The sequence below is a fragment of the Pinus tabuliformis genome, chromosome 4_1 (genome assembly GCF_031772625.1).
Source record: "Pinus tabuliformis cultivar Carrire ecotype Pingquan chromosome 4_1, CPIR1, whole genome shotgun sequence".
Classification (NCBI taxonomy): domain Eukaryota; kingdom Viridiplantae; phylum Streptophyta; class Pinopsida; order Pinales; family Pinaceae; genus Pinus; species Pinus tabuliformis.
In genome coordinates this window covers 915,481,116-915,495,679 of record NC_142303.1, presented here as the reverse complement: position 1 = coordinate 915,495,679, position 14,564 = coordinate 915,481,116, and the positions used below count along the sequence as shown (strand labels likewise).

Sequence of the window (14,564 nt, the reverse complement as noted above, 5' to 3'; positions counted from 1 at the left end):
TCCCCCAGCACACCGCTACCACTACTCCTTCCCAACAAGCGCAACTCCAGTTTTGTTGCTCCATGGACAAGCTGCTCATAATTGCCACCATCATGGTGGATTTCAGAGAGGTCCTTGCCTCCTGTCCTGAACCAATGATCAACAGGGAGATTATCAAGATCCTCCTTTGTTCGGCATCTTTCAAGGGGAGCTGAGCTCTAGCCACCCACCAAGAGACATGGACTACCTGTCTAGCAAAATACAGAAGACTCTAGGAGGCGAAGCCACCTGTAAGGACAAAGGAATTCAAACGGAGGACATTGCAGGTGGTGGACATGCAGAGGATACTAGTTCTGAAGAATTTGGTTGGTGTCTGACCGTGGAGGAAGAGCCAACAAAAGCCACCTTGCAGCTGCATGCCAGGTCACGTGTCGGGCCCTGAGTCCGATTTTGATTATTTTCATTTCCAGCTCAATTTTGAACTTCATTTCATGTCGGGTCAATTTTTGAATTTTGTTTCCAACTCGGGTTACAAGCATTGGTTCATATGAGCTGTTTTACTGTGGAAAATTTTGAGTTAAACTGTGGATGTATTACTGAAATTTACAGTCTTTTGGTTACAATTTTTGAATTTTGGAACTGTAGCCCCTGCGAGGGTAGAATGAACTTTCCTTATCTCATTCTTGGACTAGTTTCCCCAATTGGGGTAGTCGCGATATCAAGGCTTGATGTTCAAAATGGTCACACAACTGACCCAATACCGCTGAGGCCGGAGCCTCTTTGTACATTATGTCTTTATTAATAGATTGGTTTTACTTAGAAAAAAAATATTCATCTTATTTACATGCCTAGTCACCATTTACATCAGTAGAAACATCATCCATGAGAGAAAACCCAAAAATTATAGTCATGGCACAGCAAAGTGAAAATTTAGCAGAAAATTGTCCTATGCGCAGCACCAGAAGGCTATGCGCAACACTCTTTGCAGGGCCATTTTGGAGGCCTTACCGGTGTCCAAATTGATCTCATGATATCTCATTGGAAAGCCTGTCCTGTTTGATTTCCAAATTGGCCTTTAGTTTACCATTTGGAGTTGATTTGACCCCTCAAAAACTGATTTTCCCAAGACTGCTTCTATGCACAGCGCCATGGTCAAAACAGGGGTAGAAACATGATTTTTTAGGTGTTGTTTGACATTTTGGCTAACCAGTTTTGCTCCAAAGGCTTAGAAAATGCACAGGGAGCATGCTTACATCATTAGGAATCCAATGGTGGTATTATTTTGGCCATTGGATGCTCCTAGGAAAAGCGTAAAATTTCTGTGTCAAAAACTGCTAAATTCTTCAAAAATGCAAAAATTCTCAAAACTTGCTCAAAATTTGTGGGATACCACCACCATCAAGTGTCTGGGTCAGCCAAGGAAGCTTCATTAAGCAACCTAATCCTATCACCATCCTTTTTTCGTTGTCTTCATTTGCTTGACTCTTATGTTACAAATCTTATTCCGGGTCCTGTAATAAAGGGCCATGTGCTTGATGATTTGATTGTCCCGGTTGCCCTTTTTAGCATCTTCTCCAAATGAAAATTGACCCTGTCAAGCCATGTTTCTTTATCCTCCTCAATCCCCTTTTCAAACCTCTGTTCTGTAGTCAAGGTTGCTGGGGTCTTTTCCTCTTGCATTACTGATTTGCCTTTGTCATCTTGCCTCTTTGCCTTGAGAAGTTCTAGATCCATGAGGACTTGTTTGCCACTTAGCCGCGTGTTCTCTTGCTCAAGGTATGAAATGACATACTTAGCTCTGGCCAAGTTGTTCATCAGTGCTTGGATCTGTGCATCTTTTTCCTTTATGATTATATTTTCATTTGTTGCCTCATATTGAGCCTCCAAGTCGACTACCTCAATGCCATGATGAATGTGTGGCTGTTCGAGTTCATCATGTTCCATCAAATCAAATTCCCTTTCCTCTTCATCATTGAGGCTTTCCTCCAGCATCTTTTCCTTCCCTTTTTGCACCTACTGCACCTATTGTACTTGTTGTGTTGATGAAGAAGGCAAAGCCCCTTCCATAGTTTGTGGAGCAAGCATTTGCCTATGAGTCGATGAAGAAGACAAGACCCCTTCCACATCAGGTGGAGTAAACACTTGCCTATCCACTGTAGACAAATTTCTAGTCCCCCTCTGATATGTTTTGTAGGTTTCTGGGTTCTCAACAACTTTAGTCTCTTTAGCCTTCTTACTTTTCTTTACTTTGGTGCTGCTGGAAGACCTTTCTGCTTCTTGAGGCACCGGTGGAGGAATTTGAGGACCATTGAATATGTCATTGGCAATAAATGTATCCTAGGAGATGTTGAGGAGGTTGAGATGATGTAGCACCATAATCTTAATCAAGGAATAGTGATAAAAACTATTCATCTGCTGAGGGTATGGCCTTTTCTGTACAAGGTAGTCCATCTTCTCTATGTTCTTGAATAAGAAGTATGGGATGTTCAACATTTTCACTCTTGTGAAGTGCATAAGAAGCCTAATATGGTAGGTGTATAATCTGGAAAATTTTCCCTCACGTGTAAAATACTTCATAATGATCCTCATCATAGGGGCATCCTTGTCGTGAAGGAACCTGAAAGGAAAGGTCCTCTTCTTTTCATTCCTGTACCTGGATTTGATGTATGGATCATAGTAGTGCTCATCCAAATCTTGTGCTTTATACCATTTTTCCCCCACATTCAGAATCCTTGTAGCATCAGCAATGATGGAGGTGGAAACTTTAAATGTCACCTAGGCAAGAGTTACCTTGTTATCACAGAGATTTGCCACAAAAAGCCTGGTCAGCTTAGGATGATGTTGAACTCTTTGTACTTTCTCAAAAAACTCATAACATCTTAAATACCTGAAATAAGAGACAGTCATAGGGGAAGCCTCTAACTCTCTAATGTTTTATGGTTCCTCTCTGATAATTCTACCTCCCTTGTATGGTTTTCTCTGATGCTGAGGTTCATCTTCCATGCTTTCACTATCACTGTTTTCCTCCTCCTTATAATCTTTATCCTCTTTATCCATGTTTTTGAGTTTGAAGCTTTAGAAACACTAGAGGAGGTAATCAGGAAGTGATTTATGGTGATTAGGGATAGGGGAAGGGGAGAGGAGTTTGTGTGATGTAGGAATGAGATATGTATGATGTGAGAGTGAGAAAGGGGGGTATTTTTTAGTGGGGACTATTTTGTAAGTAGGGGTTTAGGGATTTTGTTTGGGGACTAGGGTATAGGGCATAAGTGTATTTGATAGTATGGAATAGGGAATAGGGAATAGGGATGATATTTAGGGATATGACAACAAGATGTGGGAATGAATAGGAAAATGCAAGCAGGGAGGGTTTTCAGACAACCTAGGGTTTGAAAATTTTAATAGCAAACGAACTCAAAAATCTTGAAATGAGTGTTAGGAGGATAGCTTAGGGAGTATACTTACTTGTTTGAAGCTCTATGTAGCAAAAGGAGAGATTTGGATGGTTGTTAGGATAGTTTTGATGGTTGTTGGCACTATGCACAGTGCCATGTATAGGTGCGCAGTGTCCTGTTGTATGCGTAGCGCCATGCAAAAATACACAGGCATGAGGGCTCTACGCACAGCACTCCGGTTGTGTGCACAGCGGCCCATAACTTTGCCATGTGCGCAACATTGTTTGCTCTATGCGTAGCGCATGTGGTTTCTTCGGCCACCAATTCACTGCCATTTGGTTTTTCTCTTTGTCAAATGAGCATGGTGAAGTTTAAAAGATGCTTTTGAAATATTATATAAAGGATGAGTTTGATTTTTCCTTAGAAAAACCCACTTTATAATGTTTGTTTGGAATTTTTTACTTTGCCTTCAAATCTCTATCTAATGCTTTTCTTTCTTTGTCTCTTTTCAGGTGGATGATGATTTGATTGAGCTGATTTTTTAATGATTCCTCTCTTGCAGAAGTGAGAAGTGCCTTGGGCAGCTTATGGGGACAATTATTACATAAAACAACTTGAATTACATCAAGGATATGAACAAACTAAAATACTCTGTTTTCGTCTCAAAAAACAATGTTTTTGATTTGAAAATTACATTAGTGAAAAAAGGATTTTTAACAGTAACCATGACTAACTACCAACCATTCTTGTTTATTCGTCTTCCTCATACCTTTGTTGCCATTTACTTGCAATAAAACAAAGCTTTTGACCTTGGAAATGAACCCTAAGACCTAATGGAGACATAACTACCTTGACTCTAAAAATAATATAAATAAAACCATAACTGAATGAAACATGAAGAAGGGTTACCAAATATACCTGATGAAGGAAAATTAGATGTTCTGAGAAGAAGAAGACAACCAGCAGTAGATCATTTTTGGCATGACCTAGTGGAATGATAAAAAAATTTAGTATGAGACACCTACAATGAAAATGCAAAGAGCAGATTTGATCCCTCATGGAAGTGTGCATATAATGACACTAACAGGAAGGAAATCATCAGGGATTTCAAGAGTGAAACCAATCCAAGAGGAACATAAGGAGAAGGGATAGGGAAAAGATTTCAAGGAAAAAAGAGGAAAAAAATGAGATTAGATAAGGGAAATTTCTTTTGAAGAAAGGGATGGTCAATCTCAATAGGACAAAAAGAAGAATTATAGAGGGAAATTTATGAAGAAGGAATGAGAATAAAGACAAAGTTTCACCTAAAATTCTCCCAAGTAGTGCTAAACCAAAATAATTGCAGCGGGAATCTAGTGTTGCTGGCATAAGATTTTCCATGCCAGTTGTCCCGAACATGGATAAGGGCTTGGTTTCTAATCACCCTTCTCAACAAAGAAACTAAAAGCTTGCTTCTTCTCGGTGATAGGAAACATATATGAAGATCAAGCAACATTCCCATTTTATTAAAGATTGATCCTCTTGCCAACATGCTGGTTTTTCAGGTTGATCCTTTTGTGATCATTCCAATAAACCGATTTTCACAACGATGAACAATTTTTTTCTTTCTAATTTTGTTTTTTTTGTAATTTTTTTAGATTTTCTTTTTATTTTATTTTATTTTTGGAAAAGGAAGAATCAAATTTTTAATAGGTTGGCAAAACCACCTACCATCTTGAATTCAGATTGTTGTTGTACTCGCTGCATAAAATCTTCCTTTGTGAGGGGCTGAAAATGAACTTTAAGTCTATGTCCGTTCACAAGGAATACTAGTTCTCACCCATCAATAGTTTTAACTTCTTTTACCCCATTTTCACAAACTTTAATCACTTCATAAGGCCCCATCCAACATATATGGAATTTTCTTTTAAAATGTTTAAATTTAGAGTCATAAAGGAGTACCCAATCACCTGGTTTGAAATGATTCTTTCTTATCAACTTGTCATGCCACTTCCTGCATTGTTGTTGTACTAACGCATTCTGTTGAGCACCATCTCTTCAAAATTCATTTAACTCGCTTAGTTGCAATAGACGTTGTTGTTGTGCTTATGAGAGGTCTAACCCCAACTAGACTGTGGTTCGAAAAGTTTTTATCTAGAACTCAATTGGCAAAAGGAATTATTTCCCATATACCAACTCATATGGTGTATGCCCCATACTATTCCTCCAAGTGGTTCGATAATCCCATAAGGCTTCAGGCAACCTGCTAGCCCAATCCTTTCTATGTAGATTTACTGTTTTGGTAAGGATGGATTCGATCACCTTGTTGGTAGACTCCACCTGGACATTTTCTTGCGGGTGATACAGTGTAGGTTTCTTGTGCTAAATTTTGTATTGATCCATAACACCTTGAACCAGATTGGATAAAAACTACAGCCCATTATCAATAACAATCTCTTTAGGAACACCAAATCTAGTAAAAATTTCATTAAACAAAAATTCAACAACTTTTTTCAGTTGAAAAAGAAACAACTTTAGCCTCTACCCATTTCGTAACAAAATATGTACAAACCAAAATATGATTTTTATTCAAATATGTTGGATTATATGTCCTACAAAATCAATAGCCCATTTTTCAAAGGGCTCAATCATAACATGAGGTTATAAAGACATTTCAGTGGCTTCGATAGGCTGACCCATTCAATAGTTATCACATCGCTTGAAATATTGTTTGGCATCCTTAAACAAGGAAGGCCAAAAATACCCAACTCGTAAAATCTTATATGTAGTTCTCTTGTCAGCTAAATGGCCCCCATAGGGTTCATCATGGGAAAATTTCAAAATGTGAAACACTTCTTCCTCTCTGACACATGTACAAATAATGAGATCAGGTCTAGTGTAAAAGAGGTCCGCTTAGATCTAGGAATATGAAGCACTCTTCGGTATGATATTCGACTTTTCATGAGCAAATAAGTGAGGTGGTGTTTTTTTGGTGACTAAATAATTAGCTATGTCAGCAAACCACGAGGATTTTGTTGACAAAGAAAAAATATGTTCATTAGGGAAATCATCATCAATAAGAATTATTCACTAGGATTATTCAATGTAGAAATATAATTAGCTAAAACATTAGATTTTCCTGGTCTATCAATAATAATAACATTAAATTCCTGTAACAAAAGTAGCCACCTGGTCACTGTACTACTAGTTAATGGTTTATTCATCGAATATTTTATAGAAGAATGGTTAGTATGTACAAAAAATTAATATCCTATAATATAATGTCTGAATTTATTAATAGGAAAAGTTATTGTGAAAAAATCCTTCTTAGTTACTGTGTAGTTTATCTTAGCAGGTGACAAGTTTTTATTGATGAAGTAATTAGCATAGGACTGTTGGTTCTCTTCCTATCCTAAGTTTGTGCCAATAGTAGTATTTGACGCATCAGAGGAAATATGAAATGGAAGGGACCAATTGGGCCCTCTCAAAACTGTTGCCTGTACTAACTTTTCCCAAAATACTGTTGGCAAGCTATGGACCAAGAGAACTGACTATCCTTAGCTAATAATCGAAAAAGTGGGGTAGATATCCTAGAAATGTTCTCAATGAATCTCTAGTAATAGACCATATGTCCCAGGAAACCTTTCACTTCCCTTTATGTTTTGGGTGCACAAAGATGCAAAATAACTTCTATTTTAGCCGGGTCTACCTGGATATCTTTGTCATAAATAAAATTACCAAGAAGTACCCCTACTTTGCACATCAATTTTCATTTTTTATCACTCAAGTCAAGCTGGGCTTCTTGGCAACGAAAAATCACATTTTCTATGTTTTTGAGGGCTTCTTGGAATGAGTTACCAAATACTGAAAAATCGTCCATGTAAATCTCTACACACTCGAGGTCAACAAAAATAGTGATCACTTCCCTTTGAAAGGTAGCTAGGGAATTACACAACCCAAAGGGAAGCACTCGGTAGGTGAATGTCCTCCATGGGCATGTGAAGGTGGTCTTGTCCTGATCCTCGGGTGTGATTTGGAAATGGGTATATCCGCTAAAGCCATCTAAAAATGAAAAGTTCTTTTTACCAGAAAGGGTATCTAGCACATGATCAATAAAAGGGAGGAGAAAATAGTCCTTGAGAGTGGCTTTATTCAATTATCTGTAATAAATGCAAATGTGCCATCTCCCATCTTTTTTCGGAAATATCACTAATGAAGAAACCCATTGGCTATCAGATATAGGATAAATGAAATTAGCGTCTAAGAGTTTTTGTAATTCTTCTTTCACAACTTCTCTTAGCATAGGGTTCATGCACCTTTGGGATTGTCAAACAGGCTAGGCTCTCTCCTGAATGTAAATATGATGAGTGTAAGTTTCAGGAGGTATGCCTTTCATGTCCTCATAACTCCATGCAAAGGCATCAATATGGTCTCACAACAAACTAAAATTTTTCTCTTGTTGGGATGAATCCAGGTATGAGCTAATGTATAAATATTTTTCCAGACTAATATCAACAAGGGTGGTCTCAACCTCAAGAGTACATGAAGATGCTGCTAGATTCTGTGATGAGGGAGGTTGAGAACTATACCTTTTTTGAAAATCTAGACTAAAGATTTGACAAATCATGTCAAAATTTGGCATTGTGTCTCGATTGTTCAAGAAGTCCCGTAACGCATCCTCCTGGGTAGACCCAGTATGATGATGGGTCAAAGACACATATCGAGTCTCCTCATCACTACTGTCATAACTTAGCCATAAGGTATCTTTGAGCTCTTGAATAGATCTAGCAGGTGGATACAAGGTGACTTTCTTCCTATTGTCTCCATGGGAAATGTACATATCACCAGAGTGACACCCAATATAAGCATCAGTCATGGCAAGCCACGATCACACCAAAATCAATGAATGTCCAGCAATAGGATTTTTTGACTGAAGACAATAAAATTTGCGGGGTATTCCCAAAAATCAATTGAAACAACCACATCATCCAAGACACCATCTGGCTTGATTTTAGATCTGTCTACAAGTTCAAGCATAGTAGGGGTAGGACGAATATGGTTCAAAATAAGTTGATCCATGGTTTTCCTGGTCATAACATTAATGACCATACCCAGGTCTATTAACACATTAGAGACAAGGATATCACCTGTCTGGATAGAAACAACTGGGTTTCCAAGATCAATATATTTCTCCATTTGTGCACATCCCTTCATCAACTCGACTTGCTCTGCCAACAAACTAAATGGTTTGGGGTTCTATTCTTTTCCTTTCTCGCTTCTTAATACATATTTACCTAATTATTTTTGTATAGATGGGGATCTCTTTAATAGCTTGTATCAAAGGGACATTTATGCAAAGAATCCTAAGCTCAGAAGCCAGACTAGACTCAGGAGTGGGGTCCTTTTTCTCCATAACTAGCCTCTCTAGATAGGGAGGGTATTTTGAAGAAGATGGAAACTCCAAATGTGTGGGAATGGGTCGAACGATGACATCTTCTTTCAAATAATCAGGAGTTTCCTCCTCATTTCTCTCCTTGATAATCACCGTGGATTGTTTTTGTTTTTCTGGTTTTACTACCCTTCCCAATCTCAATTGAAGCTCATGGATCCCAACCGGCAAGGTTTGATAAGTGGGAGAAGGGAGAGGTCCAATAGAATGAATAAATTGTACCACATTATTATTAGAATTCGGTACCGATTGAGAAATTAGTTGGGGTGGTCGAAAGGGTGGTGGTAAAGGTAATGATGGCATTGATTGAATTTTCTGAGGTAAGGAGGATAAAGATGGTTGTGATATGGGATAAGGTGTATATGCAGTAGGATATGATTGCATATGTGCAATATAGGAATAGTGAGAATGATTTGACCCCTTCCATCCTTGGTTCCAAGGTTGAGGAGGTTGTCCATATTGAAAGTGATTCCCATGCTGACAAGGTTGAGAGTGATTGTATTATGATAGAAATATGGTGATGCATTATAACCATAACAATGTGGTGGAGGTTTAGGAACCATACCTGTAACTACCTGAGGCCAATTTCTCCATGCTCCCATGGCATGCAATGGCTGAGGTTTGGATTTCTCTCTTTCAAATGTTGAAATCAGTCCCAGAATAGAAGGGCACTCCTCGATAGCATGTTTTCCTGCAAAAATCACACATTTATTAGCTCCTTTAACATCAATAGGACATTCTCATAAAAGGTGTTTTTTCCTACACTTTGGACAATAAATAGACAACAACTCTTGTTCTTCTACCAATTTCTGTTGAAATTTCAAAGAGTCTATTTGTTTGCTAACGATATTCATAATTTCAATTTTCATGTTGTCCATTTTATTTCCAAACCAATGATCATAGCATTTGTAGATCCAAGTTTATTATTTCTACTTCGACTTCCTCTACCAAAACTAGATTGATTCTGTGAGAGCCTCCTACACAAGTCACAAATTTGATCAAAATCTTTTTGAGCAATATCCCCTTGTCCTAACAAATTCAAATTATGTCTGGAATCTTCAGTAAGCCCACGTAAGAAAAAGGTTATAATAGCACTTATGCCAAATTTATTTTTTGACCTTTGGAGGATGTATAGAAACCTCTCTAAATAATCTTCCAAGGTGTCATCATCACCTTGCACAATAGTGAAGATCTCGTCCCACATTTCTCTAGTTTTACAATATCCCTGATATTTGGTCAAAAAGGCTCTCTTCATTTGATCCCAAGAATTTATAGTATATCCTCCTAATCCCATGAACCAGTGTAAGGTTGAATCCTTGAGAGTTGCAGGAAATAACTAATTTCTGGGCATCTGTAGAGTAACCATAGCTTCTGTATAATATATCAAATTCAAACAAAAAAGAATCTAGATCCTCATGTATCTTACCATGGAAATTAGGAAGAGATGATTGTGGAATATTCTTCATTTGTGCAGTTGTTCCTAAATTCACGATTAGAAACCCAAAGGTGGATTGTTCCTCATTTACCTAATTCTCGCTAGTCCCTTCAGCATGGTCCTTGTTTTCTACCATTTTCGTACCTCCAATTGAACCACTCCTAACAGAATCAGAAGGTTGACTATGGTTTAAATTAGTCTTTTGATCACCACTAGTTTCCTTCTTCCCCTTTTTGGGTTGTGTCACACCTAAACTACTGTTTCTAAAATCCAAGTGGACAGTTCCTACGTGGTGGGTCTGTGTCTGTTTGGACTTTCTACCTGCAAAAGAAGGCCCAAAATGAGAAAAATATTTGGATTTATCAGTGTTTCTTTGGCCCTTATTGGGCTTTGGACCCCTACCTTTTTTAGGCATTCATCTTAAAATAATTAACCAAAAGAATGAAAAAATTTTAAAATTATAGAAAGGAGAAAATATCTCAAATCAAATGTTGTGAAATTAAAATCTCAGCATTGAGAAATCATTCAAGAAATAGAAGCACATTGCTGAGAAAATAATAGCAGACTTACCACTACTGCAAAAAAATCAAAAAGTTATTACCAATGTTGAATGCCTCCCTGACAACGACGCCAAAATGTTGGGTGTAGGAATTTTAGTTCAACAAAATCCTTCCACTTAATTGTCAACTCGAGGATACGTAAGCTTAGAGATGTAGCACATGAAATGGCAAGATCAATGGTACAAAATTTCACCAAATCTGTTCCTAACTTCCCTAATTACACTTGTAGAATCAAAGAATTACAAAGAAAATAATACCAAAAGAATTCTGGTGCCGGAATCAAAAAGGAAAGTACACTGCTAAAACTCAATGAAAGGGACTTCAAATCAACATAAACAATCCTGATCACTAAAATATGGAAAATAAGATATCTGAGGCTAAACATTAGTGCAGTTATAAGACATAGAAATAATTAGGCTGTGAGGTGCATTTGTCTCTGTTAAAGTTTTTCCTTCCTCATCTGAAACATCATTCTTGCACCACAAAAACGTCCCTGTACTGGAATAGTGTTCCTGCACTAGAACGATATTCCTGTACTAAAACAATGTTCCTCCACCGTAAGTATGTTATGTTCCTGCACTGAGTATTTTGGCTTTCATACAAGAATTCTGGGTTCTTGTATCAAAGTAATCTGTTCCTGTACCAAGGTATCGATTCCTGTACCAGGGTATCGATTCCTGTACCAAAATAGAAATTCCTGTACTAAGAATTTTGTATTCCTATAGCGAGCTTCCAAAGAACTTGCATGAAATGTAAAGTGTGATTAACTAGAAATGAACTTGAAAATCAAACCAGAGCATAAAAATAAATGCATGTAATCGAAGGATTCCCTATTTAATCATTCATTCAAAGAGTGAAAAATACTTTGGAAGCCAAAGGAAATCGTTACTGCAACAAAAACTTCTTCATGGGAAAGTGATCATTCACTCTAAAAACAAAGCATCCCTTCTTTCTTAGATAACTGTCATGAAATCAACAAAATCTGCACTTTTATCAAGTAGAGGTTTCAACCCAAAGGTACCTTCACCAAATTCCAGTCTTTGAATTGAACTATTCCCATAAGAGATTAAGCATAAACACAGATCATTATTATATAGACAACATTTCATTAATGGTTAGAAAGGTGCAAGTAAATCAACCCTAAGTTAAAGTAAACACACTTGCATAAAACACATTTGCATACTAAAGAAATGAGACACATTTGCATAAGGAAAAGTAAATCCACTTGCAGAAATAAACACACTGGCAGAAGCAACCCTTACTTGTAGAAATAAAGCATACTAGTGCAAGCAAACCGAAACAAGGTTTATACAGAAAGGAAACTACTCAACAACGGAAAGAAATGTGTTTCAATATTCAGTAAATGAGCAAACCCACACCTTCACACCTTAGATGTGAGTTAGAAAATTTATGAAGAAAGCAAAGATCTATTAGCTACATGAAAGAAATGAAATATTTCATGCTCAAACCTTGCATACAAAAATATGTCTAGCACACCTACGAAAAAGGGAGAACAAGCTAGGTTGGCTGAGCCCTAGCCAACCAACTCGTTTCCCTGTTATGAGATCTGGAAAATCAACTAATAAAATATCACATCACATCAAATAATGAAATAGGAAATAAGTAACTGGCATAGCTCTTTGTATTAACTTAGTAACTGTGAATGTACATTGTGAATACCAATATCCAGTCCAGAAATATGGCGATACCAAAAGTTATAGTATAAACCAAAATTTCAACAATGTAACGCTACCTAGTTCTACTAGAAACCCTTATTAAATACATATTGTTTAGCTCATGGCTGCAACAGAAATCAAAACAAAAGTTTAATACCTGATTTTGGCTATTTTAACAAAAGACTAAATCAGGGTATTCGATCGAAACCTTGGCCTCCATATCCCGTATTTTCCTCATGCTCCAAGCCCAACATAATGCTTTTGATCTTTTGGTGAGGAATATGCATGAATTTCCAAATTGGAATGGCCATTGAGAGTGACCATGTTGATGTTGCCAGCTTCCATTAGTACAAGAACGCGGATGGTACACGAATAATCCCACACCAACCGATCTTACACATCGATTAATACTTTCGCCTTATCAAAATACTTTAGGAAAGGAAACATGTAAGTTGCAAAGGTAAATATACTATTTAATGTCTTTAATTAATAATTAATCTCATATAACCCTTAATAATGAAAATCAAGAAGGTAGTGCAAGAATAAGCGCAAGGGTTAGAAGAAGTGTAGGAATAAATGGGTTCCATGGGTAGAACAGAGGGATTAGGTAGTGTGTCTTAGTGAAATGGAGGTTAAAAATAAGGCAATTCTAATGACCAATAATAGAAATATATAAACATAATCTCAATCATCATCCCCATTACCATGCATGATGTCACAACTACAATGCCAACTAGACACAATTCATGAATAACAACATATAGACACTAACATGCATAACTAATTCATATACAACTGACATGCATTCATGACAAACACATCCCAACAACAATGTCATCAACTCTTACATGGAAACACAACTGTAACAATGACTACCACCATGCATACATAACAAACACATAGATCAAAAACAAATAAACACATATGCAACCGACATGTATGCACGAAAAACAGATTCTGCCCATCCAATCCAAGGGTTGAACGATGCTCTAATACCACTCTGTAACACCCTCCACCCAAATTTACCCAAGCTAACCAATCCACCATGGTAAACATGTGATGAAGAGTTACTATGATATGATTCAACTCCGCAAGTACAATTAAGGAAGTAGAAGCGTCAAACCAAAACCAAATTGACCTTCCTCAGGAGCTACATGAATCCAAAAGGCTAACTAACCACTCTATGTTGTAGAATTTCCCACTGTAGATCATCAAATTATGCAATATGCTAAAGAAAAATATAAGATCTACTTCTACAACAAACTTGCGGAAGCTTAATCGATTTTGAGCAAGATCATATAGAACACATATAACTGAGAATGAGAAAGCAATCACACATGAACACAGAAGAATACTATGGGTAAAGCCTTAGTTAAAAACCCTGATCTCTATATTATCTTACAAGTGGAAATATGTTTAGATTACACAAAGCATTAGCTCACAAGCTATCCTGCTCTCAGCACAATCCAACAATACAACTCATAGACTGACTAGACACAAGATATGCCTTCCCTCAACCCTCCAAGCCTCATATTTCCTTGTGCAGTTTTCCTTGGGGTCCAATGTTGCCACCTGTGTGAATTGGCCTCATCACACACTCATCAAACCCAAAAGTAACTACGCAATCTCCAAGGAAAGAATTCCTTCTGCATGCAAGAGATATCCTCCATGGAATATTCCTGCAACTCATAGTACATTGTCCCATCATCTGATATCAACTGGGCCTCTGTCTGAACTGACATGCATGAGTTATTTATGAGAGAATATTCAGTTATCTGAAGTGCAGCAGTTACATGCATGCATGCATTAACTAACTGAACTCACAATTAGTTCAACAAACTATTTGAACTAATCTAACTTGACTTTAACTCAGTTAACTGAGCTAACTAATTACAACTCAAAGTACAACTCATCCTGATCTCCTTTAATCAAGGGATAACTTCCTCAATCAATGGAGAAACTGTTGCATGTCTTCACATAGACTTCATATTTGATTTTCTATAACTAATTAACTCAAGATGAATTAATTAACTATTTTACAAACCGCTGCTAAGATCAAATTCGAATTTTCATTCTCAATTTTAGTTTAGG

General features: G+C 37.2%; 1 pseudogene; it reads left to right on the top strand.

Annotated features, from left to right (window-relative positions):
* The first annotated feature begins 217 nt into the window (after window positions 1–217).
* The window catches only part of LOC149179134 (protein CLMP1 pseudogene), a 107,581-nt pseudogene continuing 93,234 nt past the window's right edge, over window positions 218–14,564 (top strand).